The 15,696-nt window shown below is 39.3% G+C and overlaps 1 pseudogene; it reads right to left on the bottom strand.

Moving 5' to 3' along the window:
- LOC113025603 (lysosome membrane protein 2-like) overlaps window positions 1–9,334 on the bottom strand; it is a 29,964-nt pseudogene extending 20,630 nt beyond the window's left edge.
- Window positions 9,335–15,696: the final 6,362 nt, after the last annotated feature.

The raw sequence follows: 15,696 nt of genomic DNA, 5'->3' as shown, positions 1-15,696 counted from the left end.
ACAATTCATTCCAGTAAAGCTGAAGACATTTTTGATGACCGTGCAACACGTACCTCTAAATTTTATGTAAAACTTGTGGAAGGAAGCATCGTGGTGGTGCAGAATTAAATATTTATGTTTAAATTCTTAAGTGAAAGATTTTCCCCTCACACTGCAAAGAGGTTGACGAGGTTTACATGAGCATGACTAACAAGTTGGCCACAACATTTCCCTAAGTTAATATACAAATAAGCTTATTTTACTTGCAAGTTGTGCACCTTCACCAGCTTTATTAAGCAGGTTAACATTTTCAAAATAAAACCACTAAGCAAAAGAAAGTCCAGAGACGAGACAGTAGTCAGAAACTATAGTGAAGATGGTAATGATGGTGAAATTTCCTTTCAGGAATCAGTCATTTTTCATTATCACTTCACCAGTGGGTCACTTACACTGACCCTGGTTGACTCACATATGAGCTGAGAGACTGCCAGCCAGTTTCCCAATAAATCTTTCAACCTGAAAGAGGCTTAGCACACAAAGAGAGTCTACTGCTGGGAGGGTATCCATGGGAAGAGACCCTTCATGCTGGTGCAATGTGGAAAAGGCAGTAACTTGACACAGCTGAAATATATCATATTGCCAAACTAGCAGATAACTGAGTATGTCTCCATGTGAGTTAAATGCTTGTGTCACTCCCACAGATACATTCTTCTTTCCAGTTTCCACTTAAAAATGAAACTTGATATCTTCTCCAGCCATTTTATTAACAAACATCTATCTACTTGCTTGAACAAGTGAAGAAGAATTCTTTTATGAAACATGGTGTACTTTGCAAAACTTTCATTTCTTGTTTTAACAGGACTTGATATGAATTAATGTGACCATTAAAGCCACAACAATGATCATATATAGCAACTCCTGGGTAAATTCCAGAGTGTTCATCTGGGAAAATGCAAACATTTTCATTTTGAGCTTGAACACTTACATATGAACATGTGTTTACATAAACAATCCGGTCCAAAATCGGATTAATTAATTTTAATTTGTTTAATTTGTTTCCAAAACCCCGCAGTCAGGACATGCTATATTGTATTTAGATAGAAGCTAGCGAGCTAACTTCCTGTTAACTTATAACTCCGTTAAATGTCATAAATTCCGTTTTCATGGATGCCTGGATGTTAAACTCAATTGTTACACCTGGTAGAGCAGAACGCTGATCATTTTATTAAAGATGGAAGACTTTAGACTGTTTTTCAACTCTCAGTAATGCCACAGTGATCGTTTGATATATGGACCTGCAGCGGAGTTCAGGCCCAGACACGGCTAGTGACGTCAGACTGAACAACCGGATAAGTTATAAAAATTACTGCTCCAACCTCTACACATATTTCATCTTAGCAAACCATAGTTGATTTGGACATCTACTTTATGCAAGACACAAAGACATTTTTTCAACTACTTTTTACAGACAGATTACTTCACTTTCAGTCCAGTAATGCCAGAGGGTAAGAAGCTCACTTGAGTTATGTCACCTCGATACATCTTTTATATATATATATAAATCTTGCTTTAAGTTTGTATCTGTCTTGTGTGAAACTTGTATGAAAAGCATACAGTCAAACAAACAAACAAACAGATATTGCAGACATAAACAAAAAGGCTAATCCAAAAGAAGAAGCCACTGCTCCAAAACTGCCAAAAATACCCCCGATAAAGATTTCCTGTTCTTGAGAAATGTCCTTGGGTATGACGAAACTGTTTGGTCATGCACAACCCCAACCCAAGCGAAGTTTACAAGTTTACAAGAAAAATATCACATTACTTTACAGAAAAAAATACTTCACACTTCACTAAATACTTTTTTTCTTATGCAGGCTAAAATATGGGTATATAAGTGGAAGCTACAAACCATGAACCAGAGAGATGAAGCTTGTTGTAAACGGGTCTTTCAAATGGAAACTAATCTGAACTCTAAAGATTGTAACCAAAGACTAGGGTTGTCAAAATGCTATCATCTCAAGCTTAGTATTGATATTGATAACGAATACTGATCTGTGCAAATGTTTGTAGGAATAACCTCTGTTACCTCATGTGCTTCTGGTTAATTTGCATCACATTTTTGTTGCAGATTAAATATTTTTAAGGTAGACTTCTACCCTTTCTATCTGGCTGCTGGTAGAGTTTTCTTAACTTTAATCAGGAACTTTAAGACAACGATATCACATTTAAGACAAATAACTATTTATATTATATACGGACAGGACCATTAACATTTGCTGCCTACTTCTCTCCCAGTTTAATAGAGTGGTTTTATTTTTCATCATTTCTGCTCGCTGCTATATTAATGATAAATAATAGCTAATGTTTATGATGCTTCACCAAGTTTTTTTTGCTGCTCTTCATGTATTTATCTGCTAGCGAAAGCGAGGGCTGTGCCCCTGCTTGTCTGGGTGTGGTTGTCAAGTTATGTGTCAGATAAAGGAGGTGATGATGACACTGTTGGCATCAATATTGCTGGAAATGACTGGTGCATCAGTAATTGTTTTTAGTATCAATTAATATCTGAGTAGCAACATTATGTTATGTGTGTTGACCTTGTACCTTGTTAACCAGCATACTCTGCAACTTCTCTGTTTGGAAAACATGCTTGATAGAGCACAATCACAAAACTCAGCTGATCCAAGCAGAGTTGTGCACTGTGTAAAGGAGTAACCCAAATTGTACTCTGACAATAAAACAAGAATATTTAAACTATAGTACACACTACAAGTAGGGTTGCCACGATTAGTCGACTAGTCACGATTACGTCGACTATCAAAATCGTCGACGACTGATTTAATAGTCGATGCGTCGTTTGAAGCTTTGTAAGATCACAAAAGACGCAGGAATGAGTAGTAGGATTTAAGAGTGTAATAACGGACTGAAACAGAAGATGGCAGCACTGCATGTACAAGGATGCCAGCTGCCGTTAAACCCCGAAGAAGAAGAAGAAGCTGTGTCCCAGAATTCATAGCGCAGCCCTGCTCAGTTTCCAACAATGGCGGCAGCTAGTTAGTTTTAATAATACTCTTATTATTCTTTCTGGGTCACAAAATAAACTTTTAACATATTTTCAGGCGAGAATGTAGCTGTGTAAACCTCAAATATCTGCTCAGTTTATCAGGACACCACATATTATCAAAATCGCTCCGACGCCTGTTACCCCACTAGCTCGTTAGCGAGCCGGGGGCAAGGCTCACTAGCGCCGTGAGAACACCGGACTCGGTGCAAATCGTTTTCAAACCCACCGCCGTCTTTAGCTACTCAGGTTAAACATATATAAGTCACTTAGATAACTTAAAAATGTTATTGTTTGGCTTTTTTTAGTATTTTATTTATTCCTGAGTAAATTGGTTTGGCTGAGATTAAAGTTATAGTTTTTGCACAGCTGAATAAACGTCAAGCAGACAGCTGATTATCAGAAGTGTGAGATGCTCGAGAATTTACTCCGGTGTCCCGTTATATTTTAGATAGCAAGGAGTTTATTAAACTTCACTGAAATAATCTGCAAATTCCATTAAAATTTAATAAACTATCATCTTGTCTTTATTTTTAGTTACCACAGACCTGAAACACTTAAAGCTGTAAGCTAATGATAGTTATATAAGAGCAGATGCTGCTGGTGCAATAAGCTGTATGCTGTAAGTCCAATGGATGCATGATCTGATTAGTCGACTAATCGCAAAAATAATCGGTGACTAGTCGACTATCAAAATAATCGTTTGTGGCAGCCCTAACTACAAGGCATGTAGTAGGACCCCCAGACCCCCCTCTTCAGAATAACGGTAACCACCAACCCTCCACCTTGTCTCTTGACCTCAATAACTTAATGGCCTGTATGTTCTTGTTTTGTTCTGGACTAGAAACTGACTGTACTTGAGTTTTACTAATGGGCATTAAAGTACCTAAACCTCTTTTAGAAAGAGCTACTGTGCAATCCACTTACATAGAGATTTTCTTAAGGCTCCAGACTTTGAGTCAAAAGTATATTTATCACTGTAAGTGACGTGCTACTGATTAATATAAATGTCACATAATTGTGTTATTTAGCGACTAAAGACTATTCTGTTACAGACGACTAAAAATTCTGACAACTTTCTTGTTCAAGTGTGAAAATAATTTAATGACATTAATCAGTTCTGTGACATCTGTGATCAAAATATACTAACTGCAGAAGCTCATCTTCAGCTCATTACCTTTTTGTTTTTTTCTCCATTTTCAGAATCAGAATCAGAAAGGGTTTTATTGCCAAATGTTGAGCGGGTTTACAAAATTAGGAAATTGCTGCGGTGCTTCAGTGCAAACATACTGTTTCCACACCAAGCCTAACGGTCAAAGAAAATGAAAATTTTCACATCATCAATAGAAAGTCTTGCATATGGTTGTCGACCTCTAAAGTCTGCGAAGAATAATCTGATACCTGTTATGAAGTCTTGATATGAAAACAAGCATGAAGGTGTGCCATATGAGAATACTGACTGTGGGCCAATGGGTCTTTCATGTCCGCACTATTATTAAGGAAAAGTGAACCTTTTGGGAAAGCTCCACTACTTTCTACCATCTGAAATGTTGGAAATCATCGAAATGTCTGGACCTCAGTGACTAAAGATATGATGAACATTACTACAAATGTTTTCAATGTTGGGCAGATGCTGGATCAAACATTGATCGCAAAACTGTTGCATTCAATGCACCCGTCCAATTTGATAAGTTTCTGACCCATTTTTAAGTTTATGCAGCAAGACTAAGCGCTTCAGTTAGCTTTAATTAATTAAAACATTTAGAAATCAAAGACCATTGTTCAATGTACTACGAAACACAATGGCTAAAAAACAAGAGTTAAAGGAAGTGAAAACAGTAGCTATTCTACATGTTGAGAATGCAAACTTTCTTTTGAAGATGCACAGATGGCACTGTTCTTGGCCAATACAGATTATTTTTAAAAGCATGACCTGCTAATTCTGATTTTCTTTTCTAGGAACTATGACTGGCAGCTGAATAAGCATAAATTCACTGAATAAGCATAAATTCACTGAATGCACGACGCCCTGACAGTGTGTTTATTTGTAGTTGTGTCCCTCTGACCTTTTCACCTTTGGTTCTCAAGATAATCCATCTGAGAATCCTCTAAACCCACAAAACTCTTGAAACGGGATGACTTGACTGGGGTCTGTGTGGGTGACAATTTTGATGTTAACATTGCTCTAAGTATGAGTTTCCCATAAGCAACAGTAAAAAAGCATTAGGGCTACCATGATTAGTCGACTAGTCACGATTACGTCGACTATCAAAATCGTCGACGCGTCGTTTGAAGCTTTGTAAGATCCCAAAAGACGCAGGAATGAGTAGTAGGATTTAAGAGTGTAATAACAAACTGAAACAGAAGATGGCAGCACTGCATGTACAAGGATGCCAGCTGCCCTTAAACCCCGAAGAAGAAGAAGTAGCTCTGTCCCAGAATTCATAGCGCAGCCCAGCTCAGTTTCCAACAATGGCTGTATCCCAATTCAGGGTCTGCAGCCTTAAAGTACGCAGCCTCAACGATCCTCAAGGGCCGCGTACTCAAAGACCGCTAAGGCCGGAAGTGCGAGGCTTGTGAAATGGGACGGTCTAGCCTCTGTTGCGCTGTCCAGGTTGCCTAGCAACCATGATACTAACAACTGGAAACATGTCATACAGCTTTGTTTGACAGAAATGAAGGAGAAAATCTTTTGTTCATTTGTTTGTTTGTTTCTACATGAGCTTTGATCATTCTCTGTAAGATTAAGCTCAGCTATTGAACGGTGTATATTTTAAAGTAAAGGCTATAAAACCAAGTTAGTACAAACGTCACTAATGTCACATAACTTTGCCAACATGTGGCCAACAGTAATGTTTTAATGTTCGTCGTTATTAAACATTTGCACATAAATAAGTGACATAATATTCAGTACTTACTTAAAGTTTACTCTTCGGGCGCCCCTCATCCGCCGTTTTTTTTCGGCAAAATTATCCACACCCACCGCCGCGCTATGCATTCTGGGCCATGAAGTCTACACTGCCACAGCCTTAAAATTCGGGGAAATGAAGGACGCATTTCAGGGCCGCATTTCGAGCAGCCTTTGAATTGGGACAGCCTTCGGCGCGCTGCTGTGACGTAATCGGCCTTGAAATGCGTACTTTAAGGCTGCAGACCCTGAATTGGGATACAGCCAATGGCGGCAGCTAGTTAGTTTTAATAATACTCTTATTATTCTTTCTGGGTCACAAAATAAACTTTTAACATATTTTTAGGCGAGAATGTAGCTGTGTAAGCCTCAAATATCTGCTCAGTTTATCAAGACACCACATATTTTCAAAAGTGCTCTGACGTTTTCGGAGACGTCTGTTACCCACTAGCTCGATAGCTAGCCGGGGGCAAGGCTCACTAGAGCCCGTGAGAACACCGGACTCGGTGCAAATCGTTTTCAAACCCACCGCCGTCTTTCGCTACTCAGGTTAAACATATATAAGTCACTTAGATAACTTAAAAATGTTATTGTTTGGCTTTTTTTTTGTATTTTATTTGTTCCTGAGTAAATCGGTTTGGCTGAGATCAAAGTTATATTTTTTACACAGCTGAATAAACGTCAAGCAGACAGCTGATTATCAGAAGTGTGAGATGCTCGAGAATATACTCCAGTGTCCCATTATATTTTAGATAGCAAGGAGTTTATTAAACTTCACAGGAACCCACAAACACAGGTGGAAAACGTCCTCTCAGCACTGACAACACATACACTGCATTTATAGAAAGTTCTATAAATAAGTAAATTAATTATGTAACACTTCCCCCCATGGATATGTCTCCCCAGACCATAACTATCCCACCACCAAACTAGAGATGCTGAATGTTCTGTGCAGCTTCTCCTCCTTCTCACATGTACTGAAGGTGAACCTGCTCTCAACTGTGGAAATCAGACAGTACCAGTGATGGACCTGCCAATTCTGGTAATGATCAGGCACCACAGTGCCAGGTGGTGAGCACAGGACCCACTAAAAGGACCCACCTTCATAAAGTCTGTTGCTGATTGTTTTGTCAGAGACAGTCACACCAGTGGCCTGCTGGTGGTCATATTGTAGGTAATCTGGCAGTGCTGAAACTGTCCCTCCTTGCACGAAGGAGCAGATACTGGTCCTGCTGATGGGTTAAGGACCTTCCAGCTTATCTAGATTCAAGCTCTCTCTCCTACAGTAACAGCCTGTCTCCTGGAATCTCCTACTCCTAATGCTCTTGAGAGTGTGCTGGGAGACACAGCAAACCTTCTGGCAATGGTACGTATTGATGTGCCATCCTGGAGGAGTTTGACTAGCTGTGCAACATCTGTAGGGTCATCATATCACCTCAAGCTACCAGTAGTGACACTGACTCTAGCCAAATGCCAAAGTAGTGAAAAAACTGTCAGAAAAGATGAGGAGGTAAATGTCTGTTTCCTCCACGTGTGAAACCATTCCTGTTTTGGAGGTTGTCTCATTGTTACCCCTCTAGTGCATCTGTTGTTAATTTCATGAACACCAAAGCAGCTGAAACTGATTAACAACCCCCTTTGCTACTTAACTGATTGCTATACTCTGACTTAAACATTTTCCTTTAACTTTTTTGACCAGCGTAAACTGTAGTTAGCATAGTTAGATTAGCTAATATCAGAACCAACTCCATGAATTCCACATTTGTCACTGCCATGACAAACAAAGTAGGAAGATTTAACATTAAAAACAGAACGCTAAAAATGATACCGGGAACTACAAAAGGTATTCATTATTATTTTTCCACATATTACTAATTTAATCTTTAATATCCCCACTAAGGGCATTAATCATCACTGGCAACAGTCGTTGATGGCCAAAGGTGGGACTGATTTTACTCGGCAAACACACAAAGGCGGATAGTAAAACTTTGTAGGCCAGTCCACAGCACATAACTAATTCTGAAGAATTAGCGCCATGACGTCCATTAGCTTTGCATGGCAGTTCCATATTAGCATATTAATTGCAAGTTATCCAAACTTGCTCTATCTTACCCATTGCACTGGTGTGGGATGTTGAAACAGAGTTTACACAGCTAATATTTTAGTTTAGAGTGGCTGCGGCATCTTAACTTGTTACACTTAATTTAAAGTCAATGAAAAGTTATGTTGTTACGTTTAAGTTGACTTCTTATCTTGTGTGGACAAGAAAGTAACTTGTTTGCACAAGAGGAGTGACTTGTTGGGACAAGATATACATATCACAATATAAGAGATCAATAGGAATTTCTTTAGATCAGTCATTTCCTAGGAAGAAGTATTTATAGTCATGTGTGTGCTCATGGAACTGGGACTGAGGCTATGTAACTGTAGAGAAGAGAAAGTGCTGATTGCATAGTACAGGCTACTTAACCCATAACAGCCCATTTTTGGCCCATCCCCCTCCACCTCACGCGGCCACTCCTTCTGAGACACATAGCCCATCACTGTCTGTTTGAACAGTCGCTGAACAACTATTTTACTCTTGTTTCTATTCAGCGCAATCCACTTAGGTTTCTGATGTGGATAAATAAAACATTACTTTATTTTAATGACCAATAAAACAATGAATGCAATAAAACCAACAGGAAAAAACAGCTCATGTTGGAAAGTGTGAAGAGAATTGGAGGGTATGCAAATGAGTAAGGGTCTCACACACAGGCACACAGACAATGGCATCATTTTAGTGTTCATCATTCTCAACACTCTCCTTGTAAACAATTAGCCCATTCACAGGGGGGGAAATGCACGTCATCACTCATTCAAGCAGCCATGCATGCACGTGAGCTTTAAAAGGTAGAAGAATATAACGGTGTGTGTGTTTTCCCTTTACCTTTTTCAGGCGGTTGTTCATTAATGTGCGGAAAACTTGCCCTGCAAACAAGCCAATCCCAACCGCGAGCAGGACGGCGCAGGTGATCCCAACCACGTAAATGGTACACGATCTCCGTGTCATGTTGGCAAGTGGCAGGAAGAGAGAGATGCGAGCGGGACTCTTGAAGGATGAATGGATGGATGGATGGATGGACACTTTAATGTCCCCACGTTTCCCCACTGCAGACACAGAATTTTTCCCCCTCTTTGGCTTACTGAAAAAAGTTGCAGAAAAGTTTCTTCACGGCTATATCTCAAAGGTGCTGAGCGTTTAGTTTTCCAAAATTACAGAGAGCTGCGAGGAAGTTTTTTGTGACTTGCTGGTGATAGTGAAAGTTTTATTTATTGACTACCACGAGGTCCCCATTCCTCTCAGTCGGTCTGAAGCGGCGACCTTAAAATAAAACATGTGCCACGAGTATTTGTAGCAGGCTGTAAAAACTCCCTCCCTCCTCACGAGGGAGCGCCGATTGGTTGATACGGTTTACGAGCCAGCAAGGGTGTGTGCGCGGGCGTACGCCCCGTGAACGCACCACCACATGCTGAGCAACCCTAAACGTATCACTGTTAGCGCAACTGCTCCAAAACTGAAACGCGGTTTCACTCTATGTGACTGAAGGTGGTTATGTGTAATCTGAGCGCTATCTGTGACACCAGAAAACGTGGCGAGTCAATAAGTCGTCCACTTTCTCGTGCTCTGATTCAAAAAGCTCAGAGCCAGATGGATATCATTTCACTCATATACACGCGCAACACTTCCGGCTACTGCTTTATGTCAAAAGCCCTTCACCTTGCTCAAGGGCAGATAAGATAGTAGTTTCCGCAGTGAGCTGGAAGTGGTTAACCCAAAGAAATTTGTTTCTATTTAATTAAACCGTGAGCTAAAGGCTGCTGGACTACTTTCCATAAACATGCCTTACTTTCCACTACAGTTGTGGGAAGACAGCCTAACTACAGGCTGAGGCAAAAATTAAACTAAAATGGATAGCTTTTTTTTCCCATTATCTAGGTGACTTTTTAAACCAATGCTTGCTTGGACTTCTTTTTCTTATGTTACGATATCTCAAGGATTAAATGAGTAATTGAACTTTTTTACACTGACAAAAAGGGGAATTCCACTTGTCTGGCCTACAGAGCAAAGTAGGTTGCTCTTAAAAGTTGTTAAGAATAAAAGCTTGCATATGCATATGCTTGCATATGTTTTTTAAATGGTTTAAACCAGGAAATGTGTCTGATATCACACATATTTCCTGGTTTAAACCATTTAAAAAACCGTTACTTTTCAAAGCCAGTGTTCCAAAGTGCTTCCTAGAAACACCTAATAAAAGACAAAGGTCAAATGAAACGTCAAAATTAGAAAAAGACACATTTGTGATTCCAAATTCTAGTGAATAACCTAAAATTGACAAAAAAAATATAATTGTTAAAAAATAAGATGGAATTTAGCTTCATATATATGATCCTCGAGCTCTGGGAGTTTGAGGGTCCTGCGCAGTATCTTAGCCATTATTAGCACTGCACTGTTCTTGACTGAGACCTCTGATGTTGGTGATGTAGCTTGCCATCAACAGTGTGTGAATGTGTGTGTGTGAATGGGTGGATGACTGGATGTGTAAAGCGCTTTGGGGTCCTTAGGGACTAAAGCGCTATACAAATACAGACCATTTACCATGTTGTGCTTTGAATTTCCTGAAACCACTTTTCCAGTTTTGGGGTTAAAGGTCCTAATGCTCCTTGTACCACTGGGATCACATTGAAATTTCCTTCCATATCTGCTCCAACTGTTCCTTCAGTCTAATTTGGTGAAGCAGCTGAAAGTGATTAACAGCCCACTCTGCTACATCAACATCCCTGATGTTTAACTGACTTATGCTTCACTCGAATTAAAAAGTGCCTCCTTTTTTTTTTTGAGCAGTAAATATATATTTATATATACATAAATATACATATACATTATTTAAAAAAAGTAAACTAAAATTTTATGAAAAAAACCTTATGGAGTTAGCATAATGAGGAAACAATGAATCAGGATGAGTAGTTTTTGTCTTTTGGGCCACACATCATTCATCCAATTCTCTGTAAAGGGGATGTTCACAGTCAGACGAGTGATGCAAACTCAGTGACACCATGCCATATTGGAAAAAAAATTACAAGGAAACCAATGAATGGCTCGAGGCTGGCTCAGACACTCAGGTTATTCCATTTATCAGCCTTGTGTCCATATGGTGAGACTTTAATCCAATAATTCCGATTACTGAAGAAGGCACACATTCCCCCTGAAAGCTTTCACAGAGTTCTGACAGTCCTCTGGTGTATGCTCCTCAATGATAATCTCATGGTTATCCGAGTCTGTTCCAGCATTTGTTCCAGTGTGTTCATGAACCCAGATTTTTCTTTTTGTATACAAAGCCCATTTTACATATCATCACATGTTCCCGTTTCCTTTACCGGCAGTGATGAGATCAGTTTGAGATACCTCTGCTTTTACTAGAGACGGTCTAGCATAGGCCTCTTTTATCAGAAACGGCTATTCTTTTCTTGGTAGTTGTGCTCTATATGTTTGTGTACATAACAACAAATTAGAAACACAGTGCTGTAATAACACAAACCACCAGCTGGTCTATTTGCTTTTTAGAGATGTTTTTTTGCTACTGCAGTTTTCCTGCCAGCACATTTGAGGCTGGGCAGTGGAATGAATTATTGATGTCTGACTGCTTTCAACTTTAGCAATAGCTCAAATTCACCTGATATAAATTGAGGTCCATCATCTGTCACTATCCCTTTGGGCATTTGTTTTGCTGGCTGCGGTGCTCTGCCTTTGAATAACGTCAGGCCAGCGTGCATATCCATCCATAACAGGCATCTGTTTAACATCCCTTGAAAATTGAAGGTGTGTCCTCTCCCAGATGCAGAAATCACAGTATGTGAAATGCGTTTTCTATACGTTGCTGCATATTACACAGATTCTGCTGCTTTTCAATTACCGTATGTGTACACCGCCGTAGAAGGCCTTTGGAGAGCGTATTCATTCACTCCCACAGTGGCTGAAATCTATCTGTGAAAAAAACCTGCCAGGTGTTTTTTTATAGGATGACCCTGAAACTCCTGAGAACACAGTTTTCATGTGAGGTCAAATCGAAGTTTCACAAATGCAAGCATCCTCTGCTGTGTATACTTTGATTTTTCAGACAACATATGCTGTGCAAAATCTTTTTGGGTTTCTTCTGCTTTTCATATGCAGCGGTAGGAATGCAAGACACCAAGAGCGCTGAGTTTGGTTTAGGAAATCTGTGATCTGCTAATGGAAGTCAGGATAACGCATCAGGATTTCCGTGCTGTTCACTTGTTTTATACTAAATCTCACAGGCACAATAAATCCAGCTAAAATCAGGAGCATTTATCACATGACGCATAACGACTCCCAGTCTCTGCAGTAATCCTGTCATGGGGTTATTGGAGTGGCAAAATTAGACATGGACTCACTATAGTGACTGATCAAATGGAGAACTGAATGTAGTTTACTAGTAACAGCTATTAGTGGTGGCAGTGGGTGCTGCCGCTTTGAGATCATGTGAATTCCCTTTGCGCCAGTGACATTTCTCAAGCATGACACACTGTGTTATTGGGTGAAAGTATATTCCCTCTGTAAGCATTAGTTTTAGGCTTTTAAGCACTTCTTTAAGGTTATAGGATCTCTGTGTCCTGCCCCACAATTACAATGTTTTCCAAATACTGAATTAAACCAGCTTTGAAATACAAACTGCTCTTTATTGCAGTCTGTTTACATGATACAGCCCCTTATGAATTGTAAGGTCAAGTAGTCCTGAGAGCTGTCTTGTAACTTTACATATTGATAAAGAGTGGTCATTTTTCATCACTCCCTGGTTTTTGTGATTTGATCATGTGCATATATTAAGGTCAATCAGTAACCCTCTCAGTCTGATACATCTAATGGTTGCTTAGACATATATATATATGTTGTTGTTGTTTTTTGGCCTAATCTGTAATTCATTGGTGTAATTACCCTGTAAGCCTGTATTTGTCGTAACTTGCTTCCTTCCAGATCGCATTCCAGAGCGTGTTTGGAAAAAATCAGACCTCCAGGCAATACATGTATTGCTTTGATCCCTGTTACTTTCATTAAATTGGTTAAAATGCTTCAGGTATTTCTCATGTACAGCCTCTCCTGCAAACGCTCTTGTGCTAACCTGTTAACCAGAGATAGATGACGTTTGACTTCTCTTCTTCATTCGCTTTGATACAAGAAGTAGTGTTTCTAGTGTCTAGTGTTTCTGTAGGACCCAAAAATAACCAAAAATAATATGACATGGTTTCAAACTGTGTAATATACTAAATACCAAAATATGTAATAACCTAAAAATGTTTTGTCACATAGAGTGACTTGTTAGTGGGTGAAATGCTATTTCACCCACTAACACTAACACTAACACATACTTGTTTCCTGTTAGATCATCATGATCTTAATAGCAAGGAAGGTTAGAGCCTTCCTATCCCCATTATATATCAGTAATATGGTTGGTGCTGTGACATGCTGATGCATTCAGATATTTTCATGGTTGTTGCTGAGTCATAATACTCCTATACTCCATAATAATTGTAGTATGTGGGGCAATAGCTTTTCTTTTTGCTTCTGATGTGGGCCACAGCAGCACCACTGCATTAGACACACTTTTTAAGACACATTAATCTGATTGCTAAAGCTTTTTGCAGCATAGTTATTTCCTCACGGTGTGACACTCAACACACTTGCTTATTTCTTTCCCCATTTCTTGGTGATTTTGAAAGTTTTTGTCCAACCAGTCAGCATTTGGAGAACTAGAGTACATTTCACATTTAACATTAACTACACCAGATATTAGCTTTTATGCAGGTCTGCATTGTTATACTCTGCTTTGCAACAGTGCTCCAAGTTCATACTCATAAAAATGCAGTAGACTTTAGCCCCAAATATACTAAAGTACAGGACAGAGTAGATGTGTTGAAGCACCCTAAAATTATCATTAATTCATATAAATACGACTTTTTCTCAGCAACAGCTCTTCTCTGGGGATCTCGGATTATGGATTTTGGATGTGAAGTCAGATGTTTGTTTTAGTTGCTCCATAGGTGAGAGATACTGGAGGAAACACAGTGATTACTGTATATCTCTCTGTTTCTCTGTGAGATTTGAAAACTTCCATCAACTGTAAATCAGAGTGTAAATAACAGTTTCATGAGAACATCCACATTTGGTTTATTAATGATAAAACCCATGAAAAGATGCTGTGCCCATTCTGATGATATTGGAAGGAGGCTTCCACTTCACTGAATGACTTCACCTGGGACACATGCTGAGACCTTTAAAATGGAAAATGGAACTATACCAAATCTCCTCCCTGAGTGTAGAAGTTCAAATACATCATATAGAGGATGTAGATAACAATAAAAGCCTTTGAAGTTGCTCTTTTGAGGAAAATGGAAATACTTCCACTGATCTAACCTACCACTTTATATGTGATGCATTTTTTGTGCCAGAGGAAGCTTCTGTAATCAAGTTATATTAGGAAGTGCAGTCAGCCTTCTCAGTATTACAGTCTTAATGTATATCCTGCCTTTTTAGGCTCTCTCTGGGCGAATCATCTTGAGGTTTTTTTGTGTGTGGTGGGGCGGTTAAGCTGAAGTCTTTAGGCTGTGTTTATTGTGTGTTTATTGATTCATAAAAGCAGTTTCTTGAATTTGTAATAACTAGAAATTAAAGTTGCAGACATCTTAGTAAGTGTAATTTAGTATGGTGTAACGTAAATGTTAAAAGTTTTGTTGCTGTGCAATTGTTCTTTTACTGGATCTCCCACATTATGAAATGAGAAATAGTTTTTTTATACTGAAAATTGTGCCTGGCAGTTTAAACAATAAAGTTGCATTTAGCTCATCTATAAGCTGAAATTTGCTTTTGCCCTTGTGAACTATTTTCATATTATCACTTGATGCATTGTTATAATAAAGTGCTTGTACCATTCAATAGTGTTTGAGAAGGGCTCAGAGTACAGCTGCTGCTCCTCCATATCAAAAGGAGCAAGTTGAGGTGGATCTGTCTAGGATGCTTTCTGGGCACCTCCTGGGTGGGGTGTTCTGAGCATGTCCACACAGGAGGAGGCTTTGTGGTAGATCCAGGACCAGCTGGAGAGATTATATTTTTTGGCTAGCCTGTGAACACCTCGGTGTTCCCCTGAATAAGCTAGAAGAGGTGGCTGTGAAGAGGGATGTCTGGATTTCTCTGCTGAGGATGCTGGAAATTGCAACATCTGTGCTTTCCACAAAGAATTCAAACTGATTTGTCTGCCCACAGAACAATTTTCCACTTAGCCTCACTGCATTTTAAATGGGCTTTGACCAAAGAAGGTGACCGAATTGGTCTGGATCACATTGACTGGTGGCTTCTTCTTTGCATGTCTTTAATGTGAAAACTCATTATCACAGACTCTTGCAGACCTTTCCATCGCTCTGGTTTTCTCTCTCACAGAAGTAAATCTGCAGTCTTACTATCTTGCTTTTGTGCTGAGACACTTTGCTTAGCCTTGAAAGGCACATGCCTTTGCCATTATCCATTATTCGTCTGCAACTTTGTAAATCCACAGGGTGTGTTGTCATTCAGGAATAAGCGCTTTGAGAATGCAAATAACATGCCTGGAAAACAGGTCCAAATGCAAACACAGTCATAATATACATACAACTTCAAAGGAGAACCCTATTGAAGAATACAAATCCAGAGCCCTTTTCATGT

This window comes from Astatotilapia calliptera, chromosome 7 (genome assembly GCF_900246225.1).
Source record: "Astatotilapia calliptera chromosome 7, fAstCal1.2, whole genome shotgun sequence".
NCBI lineage: Eukaryota > Metazoa > Chordata > Actinopteri > Cichliformes > Cichlidae > Astatotilapia > Astatotilapia calliptera.
Note: the sequence above shows the minus strand (reverse complement) of the source record. Positions and strands in the feature narration are given on the sequence as shown.